Here is a 25,555-nt window from a genome sequence, read left to right as displayed (position 1 = left end):
TGACCTCAGATCAGAGCAGAAGATGGTGACGTCGTCCATGTACAGGGAGGTTTTCACTTGGGTCCCTCCACTGCCTGGTAGCATCACCCCCCTTATACCCTCATCCCTCCTGATGGCTTCCGCAAAGGGTTCTATGCAGCAGACAAACAAGACGGGGAGAGGGGACAGCCCTGCCTGACTCCAGACCTGATGGGGGAACTGTCTGTTTTCCATCCATTGACTTAGACTGCACTACAGACGTCTGTGTAGAGCAGTCTGATCCAATTCCGGATTCCGTCCCCAAATCCCATTTTGGAGAGCACATCCGCCATGTACGTGTGTGATATCCTGTCGAAGGCTTTCTCCTGGTCCAAACTGATCAGGCAGGCATCCACCCCGCTGTCCTGCACATAGGTGATGGTGTCCCTCAGCAGCGTGAGGCTGTCGGAGATCTTCTTGCCCGGTACAGCACAGGTTTGGTCCGGGTGGATGACCTGTCCCAGAGCAGACTTGACCCTGTTGGCGATAGCCTTGGACAGGATATTGTAGTCCACATTCAGGAGAGAGATGGGCCTCCAATTCCTAATGTCCTCCCTTTCCCTCTTCTGCTTGTAGATGAGGGTGATGATGCCCTTCCTCATGGACTCAGACATGCAGCCGGCCAGAAGCATAGTGTTGTACACTTCTAGTAGGTCAGGGCTCATCCAGTTCCACAGAACCGAATACAACTCAGCCGGTAAGCCGTCGCTTCTGGAAGTCTTGCTCGACTCAAAGGAATGGATAGAGCCTGTCAACTTGTCCAGGGTCAGTGGCTGATCCAGACCCCCCTGCTTGCCGTCGTCTAAGACCTGCATGATAGATGACAGGAAGATGCGGGAGGCTGTGGATTCTGTAGCCTTTTCATCGTACAGACCAGCATAGAAGGACCTGCAGATCCTCAGTATGTCTGTCTGCGAGGACGCGACTGAACCGTCCTGTTCCTTAAGGTTGAGGATCACAGAGCTCCCCCTATGCACCTTTTGGAAGGAGAAGTGTGAGCAAGTCTCATCCTGCTCCATGGTTTGGACCCTTGATCGGAAGATGATCTTGGAGGATTCAGCGGCGAAGTGTCGGGCTTGTCGGCCCTTCACCTCTCGCAATTCCTCCCTGACATCCACCCCCTTCGACTGCAGGAGGAGATGTTGCTGCAAATCAATCTGGAATTTACGCAGTTCCGTCTGCTCCTGCCTTGCCTTCTGGACACCCTTGTGAATGAAGAACCTCTTGATGTTCTCCTTGGTGGCTTCCCACCAGAAAACCAAGGAATCAAAGAAGGCTTTCAAGGTTCTTCAACCTGTGTACTCCCTCTCTTGCTTCTCGATATTCTCTGGGGTCAGTACCTTTACGTTCAGCTTCCACAGGGTCACAGTTTGAGGATAAAGGGGAAGCCTTTTAGGACCGAGATTAGGAAAAATTTCTTCACACAGAGAGTGGTGAATCTGTGGAATTCTCTGCCACAGGAAACAGTTGAGGCCAGTTCATTGGCTATATTTAAGAGGGAGTTAGATATGGCCCTTGTGGCTAAAGGGATCAGGGAGTATGGAGGGAAGGCTGGTACAGGGTTCTGAGTTGGATGATCAGCCATGATCATACTGAATGATGGTGCAGGCTCGAAGGGCCGAATGGCCTACTCCTGCACCTATTTTCTATGTTTCTATGTTTCCACATTCCCCTGCCTGCCTTCTGGTCCTCCCACAAGTGACAGGTGGCTCACAGAAGGCAGTGGTCCGAGAAGAACACAGGCGTGACATCGATGGATCTGACCATGAGGGACTCTGAGAGGAAGAGGAAGTCGTTCTGTAGCAGAGTTTGGTTCACAAACAAATGTTTTGCCTGTTTTCTTTCTCTAGATGTTAGTGCTGTTGTACCAGACTGAGTGATCTAAAGCTTGATGATTTTTACAAGATGCTGCAATGGTTTATTGGTTGTTTTGCATTAAAATATTAGAGATGTATTTAAAGACACACATCCAATATAGAAACATAGGTAATGGAGATAGGAGCAGGCTATCGTGTCCTTCAGATCTTCTCCACTATACATCATGGTTGAATCCCTTCCTCTGAACCCTATTCCTGCCTCGTCTCCATTCCCTCTGTGACATTATCTTTGCCATTATTCAGAAAAGTTCAATGACAGAATTGTGTAAACAAAGTAATCACTAAGGATGATCAATGGTAATTGCCGTATAGCTGTGAGGAAAATGGTATGCAGCCGGAAGTGTAGGAACTTGTGATGTGTAATAAGCAAAGCTGCAAATTATTTGGCCTTAATTTTCAGGGACTTTTCCCTGTGAATTAGGGCCAGTGTTATGCATGTTTTAATACAATGGCACAAATATCTAGGAAATGGGTCATCCTGCATAGGAGATATTTATTTATTTAGTACTATAATGTGGAATAGGACCTTTCTGGCCACCAAGCCATGCCACTCAGCAGCCCAACTATTTAACACTAGCCTAATCACAAGGCAATTTAACCTACTAACTGGTACGATTTTGGATTGTGGGAAGAAACCAGAGCACCCAGGGAAAACCCACTCACTCATAGGGAGAACATACAAGCTCTTTATAGACGGTGCCGGATTTGAGCTCCAAACTGCAGAACAGCCCAATCTGTAATAGTATCACACTAACTGCTAAGCTACCATGGTGCCCTTACAAAGCAGATACATGTCACTCAGTGAAATGCATGATGATAATATTTGTCTGGACTCATATGTTTCTGGTTTCTGGTTGCTGCTTTTCGTTGGTGCTTTGTGTGATGTTGATCGGGTGGGCAGGCTCTGCAGCCTGTGGAGTGAATGGCACAACACATGATTGAACTGAACTGAGCTGAAGCTGGACATATCTGGACTGTTTTGTTGACTTTGTGGTTGATGTTTTATATTGTGTTTTTTACTTGCGTTTTTGCCATTTGCACAATTTGTTCTTATTTTCGGTTGCGGCTTTGGTGTTTTTCTTTGAATGGGTTCATGATTTTCTTTGTTTTTTGGCTGTCTGTGGGAAAACGAATCTCAGAGTTGTATACTACATACATACTTTGATAATAAATGTACTTTGTATCTTTGAATCATTTGAAATGCAGCAACTAACAGATAGAAATCATTTGTAATACACACAAAATGTTGGAGGAACTCAGCAAGTCTGGTGGCATCTGTGGCAGGGAATAAATAGTCAACATTTCGAGCTGAGACCATTTATCGGGGCTTGAAACATCGACTGTTTATTCCCTTTCATAGTTGCTGCTTGCCTTGCTTCTCTAACGTTGTGTGTGTGCTGTTCAAGATTTCCGGCATCTACAGAATCTCTTGTCAGTAACAAACTGGGATATCTGTCGAGACTTCAGATTCATAAAGGACAGCCTATCAACAAGTGGGTTAGAGGTATAAGGATAGGGCACTCTGCTCACTAATAAGGGAAGAATTTTTATCATGTGCCTCCAAGTACCCCAAAGCCACATCTTTAACAATCAACTCCAACATCTTCCCAATCACTGAGGTCAGACCAATCAGCTTATAATTTTCTTTCTTCTGCATCTCTCCCTTCTTGAAGAGTAGAGTGTCAGTTAGAATTTTCCAGTCTTCCAGAACCATTCCAGAATTTAGTGATTCTTGAAATATCATTACTAATGTCTCCACAATATCTTCAGCCATCTCTTTCAGAACTAAGGGGTGCACACCATCTGGTCCAGGTAACTTATCCACCTTCATTCCTTTCAGTTTCTCTAGTAATGGTAACTTTACACATTTCATGAGCCCTGACACCTGGCACTTCAACCATACTGCTGTTGTCTGCCACAGTGAAGACTGATGAAAAATACTTCTTCAGTTTGTCCGTCATTTCTAGTTCCTCATTACTACCTCTCCAGCATCTTTTTCCAGCAGTCAGATATCCACTCTCATCTCTCTTTTACACTTTATGTATCTGAGGAAGCTTTTGGTATCCCCTTTAATATTATTGACTAGCTTACTTTCATATTCCATCTTTAGTTTCTTAATGGTTTTTTTTAGTTGCCTTCAATTGATATTGCCTCCATGACATTGGCAACCTTGATTTTACCTACCCCTTTTTAGCATGTAGTTCACTCAGAACCATTCCTGTTATCATGAAACATGCTGATAAATTAGCACAGTAGTGATCTGGCAAGGTGACCTTTATGTTCCAGAAGACAAATGAGAACTCTCAGGCAGATCCTCAACCTCCCAGGGAATCATAGCCATGCATTAAACATCCGGACATTATCTCCCACAAGAGCACGGACCTTATAGCTCAGGTGATCATCTCCTCCAATAGTCTTCAAACTTGTCGAACCTCAAGTTTGCATTGCCTACTTCAGCTTTCTGTCAAAGATCCACAACTTGGACTGTCATGGCAGACAAATTGTTTCAGCTTGATCTTTACCAGGCTTACTTCTTCCCACCCCAATTTCACACATTCGACCCTAGTCCAGTCCTTTCCCACCTGCAGTACATAATTTTACTCTGATATTCTTCACTATTTTCCCAGCTTCCCATTCCCTGATCCCAACCAGTTCATCTTTACAAAGGATGTTCAACTCCTCTACATCTCCAGTCCACGTGAGGAGGGTCTGAGGGCCTTTCATTTTTTTTCATGAACAGAGGCCCAACCAGTTTCTCTTCACCAATACAGTCATTTGCATGACTGAACCTATTCTGTCAGTGAACAATTTCCCTCAAACTCCGCTCACTCTCCCGATGAAAGATGTAGTCATGGCAATTCACTTGGCCCAATTTACCCCTACCCTTTTATGAGATATGTGAGTCAGTCTTTGCTTCATTTCTTTTCTGGCTCCCACTCTCAATGGTATATTAATGACTGACGATGCTGCTTCCTTTATTGATGATGAACCTCAAAATGACATCACTTTTGCTGCCAATTTCCATCCTGCTCTCAACATCACATAATCTATGTCTGACTTTTCCCTTCCTTTTCTGGATCTCTCTGCCTTTATCTCAGTTGTTGGATTACCCTAGGCATCCTAGTTCACAGACACTTACTGCTATTTCAATGATACTTCTGTCACTTTTTGGACGGACCTCTACTACAATAAAGATGAGCTCTTCTCCTCACAAATTACCCCATCATGGCCCTGGCATCTTCTACCTGCTCCACACCTGCTCCATAGCTGTAACTGCAATGCAATGTTCTGTATACAATTATTGCTTTTCCCTTAAACTACATCAAACTATTTATAACTTGAAATTATCTGTACAGTTGGCTTGCAAAAGTAAGTTAATCACTGTATCTCGGTACCGGTGACTATAATAAACCAACGTCAATAGCAATAGTTTAACTTCATTCCATTCTCCTCACTCCTCTGTCGCCATTGTTTTTGATCCAGTGATGTGACTCTCCAACCAACTGGTTCCTTCTTCCTGAATATGACCTCTCCTCTACCATGGTTGACAGAAGCCTTGGCTATATCTCATCTATTTCCAACTCTCTATTCCCACCCTTAACTCCTCTTAGACAGAGCAAGAATAGGATTTTCCTGCTCCTCGCCTTCTATCTGTTCATACTCCATATTTCAATGGGCCTTTTTTCATACATTCCACAATCCAATACATCCTCCCCTTCACCTTTCAGCATTTCAGGACTATGCCCTTCAGGACTCTTCCCCCTTAGTCACTCTTCTTCAAACCACCATACATCTGTAGCTTTTATAACCAAACTTTTACCTCTTGTCAGTGCCCAGGAAAAGAAGCAGACTTCCCAGGTGAAGTAGCAATTCACACACTTCTTCCAATCTAGTATTTTTTGCTTGGTGTTCACAGCTCTTCTACTCTGTGGAAAATCAATCACAGACTTGACGATTACTCAGAGGAACACCTGCCTTCAGTTCATGGGAGAGGCTCTCAACAATCCGTCAGAGATCACTCCTTGCAGCAGGCCGAATTGGGCCAGAGGTCACTCCCCATAAAAGGCCACGTCAGGCACGAGGTCGCTCCCCAGGACAGGCCACGTCAGGCTGGAAATCACCTCCTACAGGAGGCTGTGTCAGGTCAGAGGACACTCCCCATGGTAGGCGGCTTTGGGCTAGAGGTCACTCCCCATATGAGGCCAGGTCAGGCTCGAGGTCACTCCCCATGGGAGGCTGCTTCTCGACAGATGAAGGCCCCATAGAAGGACTGTCAAGCTGTTGCTTTCCTTTATGCTGATGGAGAATGTTTACAAAATTCTGAGACATATGTGATTATCGGTGTGGACTGTAGTTTATCTTGGTCTTCAGTTTTTCTGTGCTTTCTTTCTTTTGCCAATTGGCAGATGGGTAAACTGTTACTATTTCTGGGTGAGGGAGGGGTTGAGCCTTTGATGTTATTGTCACTTTTTTTTTGTGGGGGAGGAGTCCGGCAGTTTGGGGCTTGATGTTTTAGTTGGTGTGTCTGGGTGGACAATCTGTTAGTCTTTGTGGGAGAGAGAGGTTGGGGGTTCAGGGTTTGATGTTTTAATTGGTGTGTCCGGGTGGACAATCTGTTAGTCTTTGCGGGAGAGAGAGGTTGAGGTGTTTGGGGTTTGGTGGTTTGTTTCTTTTTCTTTTATGTGCAGGAGGCCAGCCTCAATAACTTCCTCTATTTTTCTGTATCTTATGGCTATCTGGAGAAGTTGAATCTCAGAGTTGTATTCTGTGTACATACTTGGATAATAAAAAGAACCTTTCAGCCTTTGAACCTTCATACTGAGTTAGTGATATAGTGTTGCTATATTGAGGTTGTGATTAGGATAGTGCTGGCTGGTTCACGAAAAGGAACAGTTCTTGAACCTGGTAGTGTGGGATTTCAGCTTCCATACTTCCTGACCAATAATAGCTGTGAAGAGATGCTATGGCCCAGATGGTAGGGATCTTAAATGATAGACATTGTCTTCCTGATACAGTGCCATCTGTACATATTACCAATGGTTTTATGCTGTTTTGTCTGAGTCCTCATTTCCCAACTACTCTCATTTTGTAACCTTAGTCATATCCTTCCTCTACAACAGGTTTCATAACATTCTTGATCAGAGACCATTTCAACATACTATCCAGATGGCATCCCTGGTCTCATTATATCAGAGATAGTCAATCCACTCTGCCCTCCCTTGCAACATAAAACTTTCTTTCTCTGTTATTAGATCGTAGTGCATTGATACCAATTCCAGACAGTCTCCATTTAGACAATATATTCCTTTCTAGCAAATCAAATAGTCCCCAAAAATCCATATTGCCAATGTTAGTCATAGAGTTCTAAAAGTATACAACCCAGACGTACGCTTTTTGGCCCATCAAGTCCAAAGTCACACTAACCACCAAACGGCCATGTTTTTGCACTAGTCCCTCCCTGACACTTTTTATTCTTCCCACCCTTCAACTTTCCCCAGTACACACCACACGCTAAGATGTGGATTAAGGCCAACCATCATTTTAACCTACTTTTGGGATGTGGAAGGAAATCAGAAATTATAGGTCGGTAAGTTTGACATCGGTAGTAGGTAAATTATTCGAAGGAGTACTAAGAGATAGGATCTACAAGTATTTGGATAGACAGGGACTTATTAGAGAGAGTCAACCTGGCTTTGTGTGTGGTAGGTCATGTTTAACGAATCTATTAGAGTTTTTCGAGGAGGTTACCAGGAAAGTGGATGAAGGGAAGGCAGTGGATGTTGTCTACATGGACTTCAGTAAGGCCTCTGACAATTTCCCGCATGGGAGGTTAGTTAGGAAGATTCAGTCGCTAGGTATACATGGAGAGGTAGTAAATTAGATTAGACATTGGCTCAATGGAAGAAGCCAGAGAGTGGTAGTGGAGGATTGCTTCTCTGAGTGGAGGCCTGTGAATAGTGGTGTGCCACAGGGATCAGTGCTGGGTCCATTGTTATTTGTCATCTGTATCAATGATTTGGATGATAATGTGGTAAATTGGATCAGCAAATTTGCTGATGATTCAAAGACTGGAGGTGTCGTGGACAGTGAGGAAGGTTTTCAAAGCTTGAAGAGGGATTTGGACCAGCTGGAAACATGGGCTGAAAAATGGCAGATGGAGTTTAATACAGACAAGTGAGAGGTATTGCACTTTGGAAGGACAAACCAAGGTAGAACATACAAGGTAAATGGTAGGGCACTGAGGAGTGCAATAGAATAGAGGGATCTGGGAATACAGATACAAAATCCCCTAAAAGTGGCATCACAGGTAGATAGGGTCGTAAAGAGAGCTTTTGGTACATTGGCCTATATAAATCAAAGTATTGAGTATAAGCCCGAAGGGTCTCGGCCTGAAACGTCGACTGCGCCTCTTCCTATAGATGCTGCTTGGCCTGCTGCGTTCACCAGCAACTTTGATGTATGTTTATTGAGTATAAGAGTTGGAATGTTATGGTGAGGTTGTATAAGGCATTGGTGAGACCGAATTTGGAGTACTGTGTGCAGTTTTAGTCACCAAATTACAGGAAGGATATTAATAAGGTTGAAAGAGTGCAGAGAAGGTTTACAAGGATGTTGCCAGGACTTGAAAAACTCAGTTACAGAGAAAGGTTGAATAGGTTAGGATTTTATTTCCTGGAGCGTAGAAGAATGAGGGGAGATTTGATAGAGGTACATAAAATTGTAATGGGTATAGATAGAGTGAATGCAAGCAGGCTTTTTCCACTGAGGCGAGGGGAGAGAAAAACCAGAGGACATGGGTTAAGGATGAAGGGGGAAAAGTTTAAAGGGGACATTATTGGGGGGCTTCTTCACACAGAGAGTGGTGGGAGTGTGGAATGAGCTTGAGGCTTAGTCCTGACTATGACCAAGGCCATGCAGCTGCCCCTGCCGTCCATCAATGAACCAGTGAATTGGACTTGCAGCATTCCACATTAACAATGTCCAACAGCTTCTTGCGAACATAAGAAAAGCAACAAAGATGATCACTCACTGTTAATTGCTCACTGCCTTCGCACAATGATGCTTCTCTGACTCAATCAGCAACACGATCTGCACCAAGTCCAGCTCCTTCAGTTTTTCTACCAATGAGCAACTGGCTGATGGGATAGACCAGCAGTACTTTAAGTTTTTTAATATCTAGCAGGGTCTTGTGATCATAAGAAAGTACATTTAAAAAGCACAACAAACACCTTTGGTTGAACCCATAAAAGCCACTGCAATCGAACCCAGTGCCATCTTACTAAAATCATTTAAATCTCTTCCCTCTCACTATAAACTAAGACCTTCTTGTTTTGAACTCCCCTGCCCTGGGGAAAAGTCTTTGGCTGTTTATCTTATACATGCCTCATTATTCTATAAAATATATAATCCGTGTGTGTAATAATTGATGTTTTTTATGAGACTGCCTGATCCATCTAAACTGTGCTTCTCCTGGTGCATCCCCTATTCCTCCACTACTTTCCTGTAACCTATTCCTTCTCACAAGCCTTTCAACAACTCTCACAACCACAGGCTTGATTTTCTTGCCTCCCATTCAAGCCAGGGGCAATTTATAGCAGTCAATCAGCTTTTCAGTACATCTTTGGGATGTGGAAGGGAACTGAAGCAGCCAGGGAAACCCACACATCATAAGGAGAATTTGGCAAACTTCACACAGACAGGACACTCCAATCATGTTTGTTTTTCTTTGTGGATTTCTCCCAGCTGCTTTATATGCTGGAATTTCCAATGAGACAAGACCAGTAGCAAAGCAGTAACCAGGTTCATTTTACTTTTATTATAAGATAGAATATACAGTGCTTTTTTTTTAGATTATATTATGAGGACACACAGTCCCCTTTTATTGTCATTTAGTAATGCATGCATTAAGAAATGATACAATGTTTTTCCAGAATGATATCACAGAAACACATGACAAACCGACTTAAAAACTAACAAAAACCACATAATTACAACAGTGCAAAGCAATACCGTAATTTGATAAGAACAGACCACGGGCACGGTAAAAGTCTCAAAGTCTCTCGAAAGTCCCATCATCTCACGCAGACGATGAACCTCCAGTGCCGCAAACTTGCCGATGCAGCATCCTGGAAGCATCCGACCACAGTCCGACTCCGAGTCCGTCTGAAAACTCTGAGCCTCCGACCAGCTCTCCGACACCGAGCACCGAGCACCATCTCTGCCGAGCGCTTTGACCCCGACCCCAGCAACAGGCAATAGGCAAAGCCAAGGATTTGGGGCCTTCCCCTCCAGAGATTCTCGATCGCACAGTAGCAGCGGCAGCAAAGCAGGCACTTCAGAAATTTCAGAAGTTTCTCCAGGTTTTCCTCCATACTTCTCACGGCTGTCTCCAATAGACAGTAGTTTACAGTGAGATTTAATTTTTTGTGCTTTGCTTCATAATATTGAAACAGTGAACAGTAAAGTTCTTACACTAACCTACCTTCACACTTGTAGGGATGAACCACTACATTCTCATGCTCATTCTTCCCACTGAGGCTGATTCCATTCTCTGATTTGGGTGACCTGATGAGAATTTTCGGTAATTTTCCACTCTTACTTCGGTTTTAGAACATAGAACATGGAACATAGAACAGTACAGCACAGAAACAGGCCTTACAGTCTGTAATGTTGCGCCAAACCAGCTGAAAAGTAAATAAAAAAAACAAAGTCAAATCACTCCTACCTACACAATGTCCATATCCCTCCAACTTTCTCACATTCATGTGTCTATCTGAACCTCTTTTAAAAAGCCTCTAATGTATTAGCCTCTCCCACCATACCAGGCAGCGCATTCCAGGCGTCCACCACCCTCAGACTGAAAACTTACTTTCTCATCCCCTTTGAACCTATCCCCTCCCACCCTTAATGCATTTCCTCTGGTATTAGACATTTCTACCCAGGGAAAAAGATACTCCCTGTCTATTCCATCCATTCCTCTCATAATCTTAAAAACCTCAGTCAGATCTCCTCTCTGCCTCCATTGGTCCAGATAAATCAACCCAAGTCTGTCCAGCCTCCCATGATAGCACATGCCCTCTAAAACAAGGCAGCATCTTGGTAAACCTCTTCTGCACCCTGGTTTTCTGGTATCTCCAGTACTTTGATATTGTTTCATTGTTATGCTATCTTGTCCTGTCACACTGAAATCATAGTCATATAGTACCAATACTGGCCCCTCAGTCCACTCTGTCTATGTCATCCATCAAGTACCCATCTATACTCATCCCTTTTGCCAGCACCATGGCCTTTTATACCTTGGCATCCACTATTAATGATGCTCACCACTCAGGATATACTCTCTTCCCGTTACTGTCATCATGAAGCTGGCACAGGACCCTAAAGCACACACTCAACATTTTAGGAATACTTTCTCCTCTGATTTCAGAAAGGTGCATGAACCCATGAGCATTACCTTGTTATTCCTCTTCACACTGTTTGTTTATATTGTTCATTGTAATTTAGAGTAATTTATGTCTGCACTGTACTACTGCCACAAATGTCAAATTTCATGACTAATGCCAGTGTCAATAAAGCTGATTCTGATTTTGCTTCTGAATTAAATTACTTGTACACAATCTTCTTAAATATTGTGAGAGTTACTGTTTCAACCACCATCTCAGGCAATCTGATTGAAACTCCAATCACTTTCTGGATGAAAGGTCTCTTCCTCATATTTGCTCTAATCTTCTCACTGCACATTTTACAAAAAGATTGCACAGGATGTTATGGTCTTTTTCATTTCCATATGTCACGAGCCTTGCGGGCCTGTGTACCTGTATTTAGAAACATAGAAAACCTACAGCAAAATACAGGCCCTTGGCACACAAAGCTGTGCCAAACATGTCCTTACCTTAGAAGTATCTAGGGTTACCCATAGCCCTCTATTTTTCTGATCTCCATGTATCTATCCAGGAGTCTCTTAAGAGACCCTATCGTATCTGCCTCCACCACTATCACCAGCAACCAATTCCACGCACTCACCACTCTAGCATAAAATACTTACCTCTGACATCTCCTCTGTACCTACTTCTAAGCACCTTAAAACTGTGCCCTCTTGTGTTAGCCCTTTCATCCCTGGGAAAAATCCTCTGACTATCCACACAATCAATGCCTCTCATCATCTTATACACCTCTATCAGGTCACCTCTCATCCTTTGTTGCTCCAAGGAGAAAAAGCCGAGTTCACTCAACTTATTCTCATAAGGCATGCTCCCCAATCCAGGCAACATCCTTGTAAATCTCCTCTGCACCCTTTCTATGGTTTCCACATCCTTCCTGTAGTGAAGTGAACAGAACTGAGCACAGTACTCCAAGTGTGGCCTGACCAAGGTCTTATATAGCTGTAACATTACCTCTCGGCTCCTAAACTCAATTCCACGATCGATGAAGGCCAATGCACCGTATGCTTTCTTAACCACAGAGTCAACCTGCGCAGCAGCTTTGAGTGTCCTATGGACTCAGACCCCAAGATCCCTCTGATTCTCCACACTGCCAAGAGTCTTACCATTAATACTATATTCTGTCATCATATTTGACCTCCCAAAATGAACCACTCACACTTATCTGGGTTGAACTCCATCTGCCACTTCTCAGCCCAGTTTGGTATTTGTTAATTGTTGTTTTATCTAGAGTTGTTAAGCCATTGTGCTTTCTGTTTAATCTTGTCAACCTTATTTTGATTAGCGTGAGATTTCAGAGTACTGTGATTATTTAAAGTAGACCCCCAAATTAGCGCTGATTGCGGGCTCCTTGTGTGTTTTGATAATGATTCATCTTGCAGTATCACTCGCTCAAGCCACTGACATTCAGTTGGAATTCCTGTGAATGAATTCTTGTTTCTGTCTCAATATGTGAGTCTGTCATTCCTCTGCACTCTGGTTCAGTCACCTGTCAGCTCACACTGTGACACCAGGTGCCAGCATAAAATAGCTTGTCAATCTAGTCTTCAATGTTGAGTTATAAAATTATCACTTACCAAGCAAATGGTGCTAAATGGCAACACCTTTGCTTACATCTTCAGAAACATCTCTATTTCTATCTTTGATATCTCTTTTTTTTCCTTTTCAAGGTTCTTTTGAAGACCCTGACCTGGTGTTACACCTTGACTTTGGTTCCTTGCGGGAATAGGACCCACTCTCAGGGATTCACAACCGGCCACTTTTTGATATTCCAAGTACGCGGCCTGGAAGGCGAGTGTGCCTTCAGGGTTCCAGATTTTCGTGGCTCCGGGGCCATGCTGTTTCTAGGCTGATGCCCCTGACTGAAGGGTCGCGGGAGAACACGGAACATCGGGAGCAGCGGGTTAACTGCCGGGGGTTGTGCGTCCGGAGAGCTGCGTCTTTTTGGTGCTGACTCTCTGGGCGCAGGGCTCGGAAAAAGCGACGCAACAGACTTTTAACATCGTAAATCAACAAGTTATTTGTTATGTCTCCCCTTTCACTGTGAAACGGGGACATCTTTTTTCCCTTTATTAGGGAGACAGAGAGCCTGTGGTGTGTTGAATGAATGGGTGAATGAGTAGATTTTGGGGTACTGCAAGTCTGTGTCTTTATTGATGCTTTGCTGCACGCTTGAGTACTCGGTGTGGGTGCTGATGCTTTTTTGCTGGTGGGGGGTGAGTTGGGGGTCTTGCCTTGCTACTGCTTGTGCGTGGGAGGGTGAGGTGGGGGGGTGCTTTGGGCTTCTATTCTTTTAACTGCCATTTATTCTTTAGGGTAGCCCTCTGTTTTCATGGATGTTTGCAAAGAGAAAGAATTTCAGGATATATATTGAATATATTAAATGTACCTATTGAAACCTATTGAAATGTTACTTCTAACTTAGATTCTGCGCTGTTGAAATGACTAAAGCATTACCAACTAATACAATTCTAATATCTAAGTAAGTTCCATTTGAATAGCTTCATGTGCCTTGAGGAGATCCTCCCTAGGGAATATCGTGAAAAGAAAGAAATATTTATTTTCTTTAGGGATTTTGTCTGTCAGAAATGTAGAGGAGGCATGACTCAAATGTAAAGCAGCAGAGAAGATTTAGCAGTGAGAGGTAACTTTAATAACAAACTGCAAAATAACAAGGTACAGGTAGCCATGAAACAAGGGAGAACAGAAATTTAACACAACAGACCACAATGTAACTCAGGAGCAACTGGTTGAGACTGGCTGGTTTGATGGGTGAACAAGGGCTATGGGTGAGAGATGGTTTTAAATAAGCTGCAGGTGATGAGTTGAAAACAAATGGCAGGTGATTCCTGTTAGCCAGCGAGGCAAAGCTAATAGTATTTCAGAGGCTTTTAGATAGGTAGTGACTATACAGGAATAGAAGGAAATGGATCAAGTGCAGGCAGAAGGGATTAATAACTTAATTTTCATCATGTTCATCATCAACATCATGGGCCAATGGGCCTGTTCCTGTCTGTACTGTTCTGTGTTCTACGTGTACTGTGAAAGGTCTTGTCTTCCAAAACTTCTATTCCTTCAAGATCTCATGACATTGTTTTAGAGAAAAATACAGGTTCTCTCAAGTTTCTGGAACAATATTTATCCAATAACCAGTGTCAGTTAAAAACGGGTTGTCTGTTCATTATCACACTGCCGCTTGCATTTTTCCTTTAATAGTTTTTTTTACTCCAGAGTATCTTATTGATTGCAACTTTCTTTGAGGCACTATAAGAGCTGCATAAAAGCACCATGTCAGTTCTATTGCTAGTCTTGCTAGGCAATTTACCTAGCCAAACAATGAAAATACAACAAATGGTTTTAGCTCTTCAGGGCCACGGGCAGCAAAATGCATCCAAAGATCCCATTCTTGATAGTTAATCATTCATATATGCTAAGGAATCAACATGTTGAAGTTCATCTGAGACTCAGAACTGACTGTAATCTATACTCTCAATACATGGGCAAATGCCACATGTTATTAATCGATATGCAATCTGTAAAAATGGTCATTTTCAGGACAAAGATAAAATGGATCCTTTTCAAGGATGTGTCTGTGCTCACTTACAGTAGATGAGAGAATGTGTAATTTTGACAGGCACAGTAACTATTGTCTCTTCTATTAAAAAAAGCAACTGTGTTGGTTAACAGAGTATGACGAGAGGACTAGGCAAGGATGATAAGGGTTCAAGTGCTGGATTATCGGAGACTAGAATCGAGATGAAATTTCAACATGGAGACAAGAGCAGGGTTCTGGAGTAGATGCTAGATGAGAACCTGATGGCACTAGACGAGAATCCAAATGAGACAGAAATTCTAAATGCAATTGCAGATGGAATCAAAGTTGAGCTGACGATTGAGCACTAAACCTGAGTTCAGGTGCTCATTAAATATCCAAATCCTGGCGCAAAAATATGGCCGCCAATTAGTGGAGCAGTCCAGAATCTTTAAAGTGATTGTGCCAGCTATCCATTCTCCAGAGAATCCAAGCGTCTAAACCCTGGAGGTTGGCACGGTTGGGTGTGTGCCGTAACATATAACATATATTTAAAATTCATGATCTGAATTGAAAGTGTCATCAATCATCTTGATTAATCAATGCAAGTTGATCACTCAGAGCCTGCAGACTGAGAGAGGAGAAAGTCTTAATGTGGAGTGTTGCTGGAGCTTGAGAGATTTACCACAGGCAGTGGCTGAAACAGAAACTATTGAATCTTTTAAGGAAAATGTTGAAAAATGTGTGCAACAGGGTCAGAAGAAGTTGATTTTGGATTACTTTAGTAAAGCACAGCTAATACCATGGGTCAAATAGTTTAGTTGCTTATGAAAAATATCCTTTTTCTTGGGTAAGAGAGCTGGAGAAAGAGGGTTAATAAGATCATTGGTAGAATATATGGATGACAACACCTTGTGTCTCCTGGTGAAGGGGGATTGTCGCATTGTTTTCTTTTCGGTTGGGGACATTTACAATCGACTCTCAACTCAGTTTTGGAAATACCCAAATATTCATCTTCCAACTCTAGAGTCAGTTGATGAAGAACATCTCATTGAGTGATTGTGATTGTGATTAAAGATATATTTATCGAAGTGAAAAATACTTGATATTGCAATTGTGTGAATTAAGATAAAAAGTGTCACGTTTGATGATTGCTGAAGTGCTTCAGAGCAGAGTGTCACTGGTCTCCTGCATATTCAATATTCTAAGAGTGTGATTAGACTCTATTTTTTTATTTTCACTAATGGGGAATTCATTAGAAATCAACACGAAGGGATTTTTCTGAGACTCATTGCTGTAATTTTTTGCATTCTGCCCTATCTCATCCCTTTACCCTGAACTATTCGTTACTGATCACTCTCTCATCTGAGATTTGATGGCTAAATTCCTTACAAAATCTCATTCAAGAGTTTGTCTATAACCCCCACTATATTTTACACTCCGTTCATCTGTGGGAAAGTCACATGGTTGAATCCAGGACTATGAACACCTGGTATCTGTACACATCCTTTCAAAATTGTGTCTCACTAACACATTATTGGGGACGATTGGAGATGGGCAGCAAACACTGAGCTGCATCCTAAAATATGAATTAATTAAAAACAGAAATTTTCAGCAGCAGTGGTGCTGAGGTCAATGCTGAGTCCAGCAGATTAATTAACATAATCTGGAGTCAAAACTGAGATTTTCAAGACTGAACGATCCAGCCTCACTCCGGTGTCTGGCTCTCTTTTCTGGGCTGCCATAAAGATGTATGTGAGATTAGTGGTGATGTTGGATGCCCAGTCTTCACTCCCACCCTTCCCATTCCATGGCCTAACTCTGCTGCCATATCAAACAGTCACCCTATTGTCCGATGTGAAGCTATGAAGAGAGAGCGAATATCACAACATGTCAACCTTTCAATCTGTGGGGAGCAGAATACTTGTGCAAAATGAACCACAGTTTATAAATGGATATAAGCATAAAAATAATGAGAGAGTATACTATGCTTGACATGCCTCCAAGATGAATATCACAAATATCAATTTTTCCAAATTCCAGTAATTTTACTTTCTTCCCCTTCTCTCCTTTTCCACTCTACATTCTGACTCCCCTCTTATCCCTTTTCTTCTCCTCACCTGTCTGTCAATCCTTTCTGGTGCCTCTTCCCTTTCTCCCATGGTGCACCCTCCTCTCCTATCAGATCCCTTCTTTGGCCCTTTACCTTTCCACCTATCACTTCCATGCTTCTCACTTCACTCACCCCTCCCCCACCCACCTACCTTCCCCCTCATCTGGCTTCGCCTATCACCTTCCAGCTTGTACTCCTTCCTGTCCCCCAACTTCTTAGTCTGGCTTCTTCCCCTTTCCTTTGCAGTCCTGATGAAGGGTCTCTGCCCGAAATCCCTTGGAATAGAAGCTACTTGACCAGTATTTGCTATGTGTTATTCTGGATTTTCAGCCCCTGCAGAGTCTCTTTTGTTCACGTAACACTAAGGTATCCTTTAAGGAAAGGTGGATGGATAGTTTGAGAAAATGGTGGGGTGGGAGACACAAGAGGTTATAGACACTGGAATGTGAATCAAAACAAAACAACCTGCTGGCCAAGCATCATCTGTGAGAGGAAAGGGAATGTTGACCTTTTACGTCAAAACTCTGCATCAGATACAATGAGAAGAACTTCTCCAAAGTTGGCATACCTTGAAGAGACTTCACAACTGAGTAGTAACATGGAGACACAAGAGACAATCTGGAATTAGGAGCAACAAACAATCTGCTGAAGTAATTGAATTAGTCAAGCAGCATCTGTTGATGGGGAAGTATTTGGTGACTAAGATTATTTCAGAATTACTCTAGCTGAGTGCCAGCATTTGACGGGCCAAGTAACCTCCTCCTCTGTTGAAACTGCCTTTGGCTGTTTCCTGCTTCCTAGTATCCTGTCCTGATTTTCAAGATCCACAATGTAATAAAATCACAACTCATCACAATTTTTTCCTACTCTCCTTCCAATTTGACAGCTTACCTTCATGGTGGAAGTCCTTTCTCAGCAATTAACTGTTGTAGCATATCCTGAGGTTGTGAAATGGATTTACATCATTGCAACAATTCTCATCAGAATAACAAGTCAAGATTAAAAGAAATACAAAGCAGACTCATGGATGGAATCCTAATCAACATCTACAAAACACTGGAGGAACTCAGCGGGCCAGGCAGCATCTGTGGAAAAAAGTACAGTCGATGTTTCGGGCTGAGACACTTCAGCAGGAATTCTCATGCTCTGTTGTTAATTTGAAAGATAATACAAAAATTTCAAAAGCCTCAAAATTTTAAAATCAATGTTTTAATAACTTCAGTGACAAGTGTGTAACAGTGACAATGACAAATTGCATAAAGTTGATCAGGAGCTACTTTTATACAATGTTCAGAGCTAGTCAGAGTTGTTTTGTCAGCTTTTGGAAAATAATGGTTGCTGTTCCCTAAGAGGTTGAAGACTTCCTGACTGGTAAAATCAGAGTGGGTGAGATGATTCCCTAGCAACCTCAATAACCTCATCTTGAATGTTACCAACCAGCATTTCAGACTTGTTCAAACAACAAACCGCAAGAAGAACCCAGTGGGTCAAGTAGCATCAAAGGAATAGTCAACAGTTTGACTCAAAATCCTTCCTCAGGACCTGATGCAAGATTCCTAACCGAATGTGTCAGCTATCTTTTCCCTTCTACAGATGCAGTTGGACCTGATTCCTAACCTAATGTGTCAGCTATCCTTTCCTTTCCCTTCTACAGATGATGTTGGACCCAGTGGGTTCCTTTTTGCTCCAGCATCTGTAACATCTTGTATCTACACATTTCGAATGTGCGTTTGCTGTTGTAACGGTGACCTGAGTCACTGGAGAGACACTGAAGCTGGAGATATAGACACCCTTATTTATCACGACAAGCAGGTATTCTCCTGGATATCCTTTTGGTAGAGTCTCCCAAACTCAAAGTACACCACATTTTTATACTTTTAAGATAAATGTAACAGCAGTGAATTCAATACAATTTCAGTAGTTACAACATCATCATTTAGTTCAATATATTGAGTCTGTCAGTGGTTCCTTTGAGTTACATATCAGTGGGAGACACTTCTGAATATTCAAATCCCTTGGCTGGGACAGAATAATTCACACAGATAGTCCAAAAGCTTCTGGGGACAGAGAACCCAGATATCCAAAATTAACAATGTAAGGGCTGGCTCTCTGAATACACAAATACCCCAAATTTTTCTAGATCAAATTTGTCTATGAACATATTTTAGAATTGATTTATTAATGTCACATATACTGAGATACAGCAAAAAGCTTATCTTGCATACCATTCATACAGATCAGAGCGCTACTCAGGGAATTGAGGTAAACCAGGATAAAACAATAGCAATGCAGAATAAAAGGTCAAATAGCTGCAGAGGAAGGTGCAGTGTGGTGCAGGTTTCACACACTATGTGACAAAATCAGTGTGGTCTACAAGCTTCCTTGAACTCGGTCACAATGGTGCAAACAACAGCCCATGGTTGCCTGGCTTGATGTAGAAAAGTTAACATTGTTTTGTATTTGGCAAAGAAGGATGCCTCATGGTCACTTTGCACACCATACCTCTTAGCAACCAACCCCTGCTATGGGCCAGCAGCTTGTGATTTGAAGACAGTACTGTTTAGATTAGATTAGATTATGAGGACACTCAGTCCACGTTTATTGTCATTTAGAAATGCAATGCATTAAAAAATGATACAATGTTCCTCCAGTATGATATCACAGAAACACAAGACAGACCAAGACTAAAACTGACAAAAAACACATAATTATAATATACAGTTACAAAAGTGCAAAGCAATACCGTAATTTGATAAGAACAGACCATGGGCATGGTAAAAAAAAGTCTCAAAGTCCCGATAGCCCCAACATCTCACGCAGACGGTAAAAGGGAGAAACTCTCCCTGCCATGAGCTTAAAGCGCCGCAAACTTGCCGATGCAGCATCCTGGAAGCACCCAACCACAGTCCTACTCTGAGTCTGTCCGAAAACTTGGAGCCTCCGACCAGCCCTCCGACACCGAGCACCATCTCTGCCAAGCGCTTCGACCCCGGCCCCAGCCGCCAAGCAACAGGCAAAGCCAATGATTCAGGGCCTTCCCCTCCGGAGATTTCGGATCACACAGTAGCGGCGGCAACGAAACAGGCATTTCAGAAGTTTCACCAGATGTTCCTCCGTGCTCTCATGTCTGCCTCCATCAAATCAGTATTGTGCACGGCGTCCTACTTGACAGATAACAGATGTTCATCACCGGAGAGACCGCGCACGCTGCGTTGTGCTGCCATCTTCTCCTCCCTCCTTGCAATGCTGCCCTTTTAACCTCGAACTGACTCCTGCTTGCAATTTACATTAAGAACAGAATATCCAGTTCTCATTTGAATTAACAACTGTTCCATTCCCGCAAATTCCTGAATCCCTAATAGGTTGCCCAGACCCACATCTCCCTCAGGGGAGACATGTTGCTTGGCTGTGTTATTGAATTCTGCCACATCTTTGATTGGCACAGACTGTGAAGTAGAATCGCTTACTGAAGCTTCTTGTTCTCTGGTTAGCACACTGAAGTACTTACTTACAGTTTTAAGGAAAGATGACACTGTGTGTAACCAATGTAAGGGATATGTGCTCCACCCAGTGGAGTCAGAGATATATGCACCTTGGAACACAATGGGATTCATTGTGACTTTACTTCTCTCGTGTTCTCGGTTGATCCACAGCTTTGCTCATCTCCCTGGATTTAGTTTCAAACTGCATCGGACTAGGTGACTATCATCAAATATGATCCAGGAATCACAGAATGTTTACTGTGAGGAAAGAGACTATTCAGTCTGTCAGATCCATGCCGGCTGTTTGTAATCCAGTTAGTCCATCGCGTCTCACTTATCTCCATTAGCCTTGCAAATTGAATCCTTTCGATTGACAGAGTTAGACATGCTTTTTGGCCCAGGCCAGTCATCTTTTCCCTTTTACCTTAAACTGATGTTTAAGGATGTAACTAGTAGAGTGGATAGGGGAGAACCAGTGGATGTTGTATATTTGGATTTTCAAAAGGCTTTTGACAAGGTCCCACACAGGAGATTAGTGTGCAAACTTAAAGCACACGGTATTGGGGGTACGGTATTGATGTGGATGGAGAATTGGTTAGCAGACGGGAAGCAAAGAGTGGGAATAAACGGGACCTTTTCAGAATGGCAGGCGGTGACTAGTGGGGTACCGCAAGGCTCAGTGCTGCGACCCCAGTTGTTTACAATATATATTAATGACTTGGATGAGGGAATTAAATGCAGCATCTCCAAGTTCGTGGATGACACGAAGCTGGGTGGCAGTGTTAGCTGTGAGGAGGATGCTAAGAGGATGCAGAGTGACTTGGATAGGTTGGGTGAGTGGGCAAATTCATGGCAGATGCAATTTAATGTGGATAAATGTGAAGTTATCCACTTTGGTGGCAAAAATAGGAAAACAGATTATTATCTGAATGGTGGCCGATTAGGAAAAGGGGAGGTGCAACGAGACCTGGGTGTCATTATACACCAGTCATTGAAAGTGGGCATGCAGGTACAGCAGGCGGTGAAAAAGGCGAATGGTATGCAGGCATTTATAACGAGAGGATTCGAGTACAGGAGCAGGGAGGTACTACTGCAGTTGTACAAGGCCTTGGTGAGACCACACCTGGAGTATTGTGTGCAGTTTTGGTCCCCTAATCTGAGGAAAGACATCCTTGCCATAGAGGGAGTACAAAGAAGGTTCACCAGATTGATTCCTGGGATGGCAGAACTTTCATATGAAGAATGACTGGATGAACTGGGCTTGTACTCGTTGGAATTTAGAAGATTGAGGGGGGATCTGATTGAAACATATAAAATCCTAAAGGGATTGGACAGGCTAGATGCAGGAAGATGGTTTCCGATGTTGGGGAAGTCCAGAACAAGGGGTCACAGTTGGAGGATAAAGGGGAAGCCTTTTAGGACCGAGATTAGGAAAAATTTCTTCACACAGAGAGTGGTGAATCTGTGGAATTCTCTGCCACAGGAAACAGTTGAGGCCAGTTCATTGGCTATATTTAAGAGGGAGTTAGATATGGCCTTTGTGGCTACGGGGATCAGGGGGTATGGAGGGAAGGCTGGGGCGAGGTTCTGAGTTGGATGATCAGCCATGATCATAATAAATGGCGGTGCAGGCTCGAAGGGCCGAATGGCCTACTCCTGCACCTATTTTCTATGTTTCTTATGTTTTTTACTAGTTTAGACTCTCCTACCCTAGATGTGAACTTCCCACTATTCAGGACATTTACAAAGACAGGTGTGTAAAAAGGGCCTGGAGTCTTCAGAAGTTTTCTGATGACTCTGCCATAGTTGGATGCATCAGCAAGGGAGATGGGACTGAGTACAGGGCTACTGTAGGAAACTTTGTCACATGGTGTGAGCAAAATTATCTGCAGCTTAATGTGAAAAAGACTAAGGAGCTGGTGGTAGACCTGAGGAGAGCTAAGGTACCGGTGACCCCTGTTTCCATCAAGGGGGTCAGTGTGGACATGGTGGAGGATTACAAATACCTGGGAATATGAATTGACAATAAAGTGGACAGGTCAAAGAACTCTGAGGCTGTCTACAAGAAGGGTCAGAGCCGTCTCTATTTCCTGAGGAGACTGAGGTCCTTTAACATCTGCCGGACGATGCTGAGGATGTTCTACGAGTCTGTGGTTGCCAGTGCAATCATGTTTGCTGTTGTGTGCTGGGGCAGCAGACTGAGGGTAGCAGACACCAACAGGATCAACAAACTAATTTGTAAGGCCAGTGATGTTGTGGGGATGGAACTGGACTCTCTGACGGTGGTGTCTGAAAAGAGGATGCTGTCCAAGTTGCATGCCATCTTGGACAATGTCTCTCATCCACTACATAATGTACTGGTTGGGCACAGGAGTACATTCAGCCAGAGACTCATTCCACTGAGATACAACACAGAACGTCATAGGAAATCATTTCTGTCTGTGGCTATCAAACTTTACAACTCCTCCCTCGGAGGGTCAAACACCCTGAGCCAATAGGCTGGTCCTGGACTTATTTCCTGGCGTAATTTACATATTACTATTTAAATATTTATGGTTTTATTACTATTTAATTATTTATGGTGCAACTGTAACAAAAAACAATTTCCCCCGGGATCAATAAAGTATGACTACTACTACTATGGGGATTATTGGGGACCTGAGTCACCCCAACCACAAACTGTTCCAGCTGCTACCTTCCGGGAAACGATACCGCAGCATAAAAGTCAGAACCAACAGGCTCTGGGACAGCTTCTTCCACCAAGTCATCAGATGGATTAATTCATGCTGATTCAAATGTAATCTATGTTATATGACTATCCTGTTGTACGTAATATTTATTATAAGTTACTATAATTTGAATGGAGACGTAACGTAAAGATTTTTGCTCCTCATGTATATGAAGGATGTAAGTAATAAAGTCAATTAAATTCAATTCAATAAATGTTTGAACATTCACTTTATCAGTCTTTCATGATTTTATGTACTTCTATAGGTTCCCCTCAACCTCCTATGCTCCAGGAATAAAAGTCGCAGTCCATCTGGACTCTCCTTATAACTCAAGCCCTCTGGACCTAGTAACATCCTTGTTAAACTTCTTTCAGGTCGAGACCCTTCGTCAGGACTAACTGAAGAAAGAACTAGTAAGAGATTTGAAAGTGGGAGGGGGAGGGGGAGATTCAAAATGATAGGAGAAGACAGGACGGGGAGGGATGGAGTCAAGAGCTGGACAGGTGATTGGCAAAAGGGATATGAGAGAATCATGGGATGGGAGGCCCAGGGAGAAGGAAAAGGGGGGGGGGGAACCCAGAGGATGGGCAAGGGTACAGTCAGAGGGACAGAGGGAGAAAAAGGAGAGAGAGAGAAAGAATGTGTGTATATAAATAATGGATGGGGTATGAGGAGGAGGTGGGGCAAATAGTGACGTAGTGTTCAATAGTCCAATTTAATCAGGGAATGTATACAATATCCAACCTAAAATTCTTACTCTTCATAGACATCCATGAAACAGAAAAAAACCCAAAGAATGAGTGACAGAAAATGTTAGAACCCCACCCAGTGATATCCCCATTGACAAACAGCAACAAAAGCACCAGCCTCCCCCTCCTGCTCCTGCTCCATTGAGAGAGAGAGAGAGAGAGAGAGATTGCTCGAATGCAGGGGCCCTTCCATCAGCAGCATACACCTGTCTGCCATCTCAACCTTTCAATCTCTCACGACGCTTCAGTCAGTGACATTGGTTAGCAGCTGGCTCATCCACAGGGCCTCACCCCAAAGACGTATATCTTCCAGGCCGCACCTGAAGATATTGAACTGCCAAGCCACACGGCGAGTTTGAGAACAAGAACCTCCACCTGTGGAGAACTGTAGTTTGAGCTACAGCTGTAGTTCATGGACTCTGACAGGACCCCAGCCCCCTTTAAACAAAAAGAGTGACATGAAAAAAGAAGAATAAAAACTCAAACAACAGGAATTCTGCAGATGCTGGAAATTCAAGCAACACACATCAAAGTTGCTGGTGAACGCAGCAGGCCAAGCAGCATCTATAGGAAGAGGCGCAGTCGACGTTTCAGGCCGAGACCCTTCGTCAGGCCTGAAACGTCGACTGCGCCTCTTCCTATAGATGCTGCTTGGCCTGCTGCGTTCACCAGCAACTTTGATGTGTGTTGCAAGAATAAAAACTGTTTTGTGGACGAACTAGAAAAACTTGTCTGGGTCTACAAAAACCTCTGGTACCATCCTTAGCTCCTCCCACTCCTGTTCATGGAGTCCATGGTCCACTCAGAAATCTGATGAAGCTTTTCCACAAATGTTGAATATGATTCTTCAGGCTCCTGTCCTTCCTCCCTGTTGATAAAAATAAGAGGGCAAGTCCTGGATTGTGAGGGTCTTTAATGATGATGCCATCCTCTTCAGGCACAGTCTTGTGAAGATGTCCTTAATAGTGGGGATTCTAGTACCTGTGGTGGAGGTGGCTGAGTCTAAAATGCTCTGCAGCTTTTTTAAAATCATAAACCATAAGACCTTAAGACATAGGAGCAGAATTAGGCCATTTGGTCATCAAGTCTGCTCCACCATTTTATCATGGCTGATCAATTTTTCCACTCAACCCCATTCTCATACCTTCTCCCTGTATCTTTCACGCCCTGACAAATCTAGAACCTATCAACCTCCACGTTAAATACAGACAATGAGCTGGCCTCCACAGCTACCTTGGTAATGAATTCCACAGATCCACCAAAGGTTCAAAGGTTCATTTATTTTCAAATGATACAACTCTGAAATTCTTCTTCCTCGGGTAGCCATGAAACCAAGAAAGAAAAGAAAAGAAAGGCAGCACAATCATCAAACCCCCACCAAATACTGGCCCCTCTCAAAAAAATAAACAAAACATCGACCCCAAAATTTCCCTTCTCCACGCAAAAGCAACGAGAAAGGTCGGGTGCAAATAATAAAATGCAAAAAAAAAGACGGAAAGAGTCTATAGTCCAAGTCCACATCTAAAACACAAAAACCTGGGCAACATTCCCAGAGCAGAATGGTAGGCTCACCCCTCTTCATTACAAAGTAAAGCAATCTTTGGTGATCAAAAGA

The sequence above is a fragment of the Mobula hypostoma genome, chromosome 7 (assembly GCF_963921235.1).
Source record: "Mobula hypostoma chromosome 7, sMobHyp1.1, whole genome shotgun sequence".
NCBI classification, from domain to species: domain Eukaryota; kingdom Metazoa; phylum Chordata; class Chondrichthyes; order Myliobatiformes; family Myliobatidae; genus Mobula; species Mobula hypostoma.
The sequence above is the reverse complement of the archived record's forward strand: the minus strand, read 5'-3'. Positions refer to the sequence as shown.